This window comes from Chrysochloris asiatica, unplaced genomic scaffold (genome assembly GCF_000296735.1).
Source record: "Chrysochloris asiatica unplaced genomic scaffold, ChrAsi1.0 scaffold00138, whole genome shotgun sequence".
NCBI lineage: Eukaryota > Metazoa > Chordata > Mammalia > Afrosoricida > Chrysochloridae > Chrysochloris > Chrysochloris asiatica.
Genome location: NW_006408656.1, coordinates 6220109 through 6221813, shown reverse-complemented (window position 1 = coordinate 6221813; position 1705 = coordinate 6220109). Strand labels below are relative to the sequence as shown.

Genomic DNA, 1705 nt, shown 5'->3' with positions numbered 1-1705 from the left:
GTCTATGTTCCGATTTTCAATGGATGTTTACAGCTGTTTCACTTCATTTTGAGTTGTGTCCATCAGCAGATGAAGGTCCCACGGGCTTTACTCCATGTCATCATGGGTCAACTCTACTTTGAGGAGGCAGCTCTTTCCGAGTCACATTTTGAGTACCTTCCAAACTGAGTGGCTCATTTTCTGGCACTATATCTGACAGTGTTTCACTGCTATTCATAAGGTTTTCAGTGACTGTATAAATATTCAGTAGTAGTTCATCTTGCCTTCTTCCTAGTCTATCTTTGTCTGGAAGCTCATCTGTAACCTGTCCACCTTGGGAGACCCTGCTGGTATTTAAAATACCGGTGGCATAGTTTCCAGAATCACAGCAACTCATAAGCCACCACAGTACAACAAACTGACAGATGTATGGTGAAACTTAGACACTGGCTACCTATAATTGGAGGGATTGGCTATACAGGCACAAAGTGGCTGGCTTATAAGTTTTCAAGAGGGAGTTTCATTTCACAGTGTTCAGGGAAAGGTCGAGTCCCCAACTGAATAGTTTCATCTTTTCTAGATGTGTCTGGTGAAAGGAGATGGGCATAAGATTCAGTAGTGAGTAACTGTTATCATGACTAATCGCGACTGTCACAATTGTAAAGGTAGAAGTTTTGTAGCATAAAGAGGGGGAGGGTGTGGTAGTTAATATTACATTCCAGCAATAGAGGACCCTGGGACCATCAAAGGAGAAGAGCATGAGCAGAATGTGGGACCCTAACTAGAGAAGCAGTGACACTGGAGATGAAGGCAGAGATAATGACATCTAGAGATAGAGCAGCTGAGGACTCTAGACTTATGGATAGAGAAAGGCTTTGTGCTGGCACAAGAATTTGAATTACAGTTAAAAGTAGAAACAGCCCAGGAGAATGGATAAATAACTTACGATTGTAATCATACAATAAAATATACTCAGTAGTATAAAGGAACAAACCACCATGCAGCAATCTCAAAATATACTGAGTGGAAGAAGCCCAGACACAAAAGCTCAGGCTGTTTGACTCTGTGGTACTGTAGAATAAGCACTGGACTGCAAGGTCAGTTTCAACTGGAAGGACGGTGGTTCAGCCGTTCCTTGAAAACCCTATACAGGGTCGCTGTGAGTTGGAACCAACTCAGTGGCCATAACAACAGCATATGTAGTTCTAGATTGTTATTAAGTGCTTTCAGGTCAGTTCTGATTCAGAGTGACCCTAGATTGGATTTCCAAGGTTGGTGTATTTGAACTCAAACCTTGTGATTATCAGTTCAGGGCTTATTCCTACAGTGCCTTCTAGATTGTTGTGTTTAGGTACTGTTAAGTCAGTTTAGACTCATAGCAACCATATGCACAATAGCAGGAAACACTGTGAGGATGTAGTCCTGTGCCATTCTCACAATTGTTGCAGTCGAGTCCATTGCTGCTGCCACTATGTCAGTCTGTCTCTTTAAGGGGCTTCCTCTTTTTTTCTGACCCTCCACTTTACTAAGCATGATGTCTTCTCCAGGAACTAATTCTGGAGATAGCATGTCGAAAGTATGAGGTACAAAGTCTCGTCATCCTGCCTTCTAAGGAGCACTTCTGGCTGCACTTCTTCTAAGACAGATTAATTTGTTCTTCTGGCGGTCCATGATATTTTCAACATTCTTCTCCAACACCATAATTCAAATGCATTAATTCTTCTAG

General features: G+C 42.1%; 1 protein-coding gene across 1 annotated transcript in view; it reads left to right on the top strand.

Moving 5' to 3' along the window:
* ATF1 (activating transcription factor 1) overlaps positions 1 to 1705 on the top strand; it is an 81964-nt gene that overhangs the window by 79409 nt on the left and 850 nt on the right. The window lies entirely within an intron of this gene.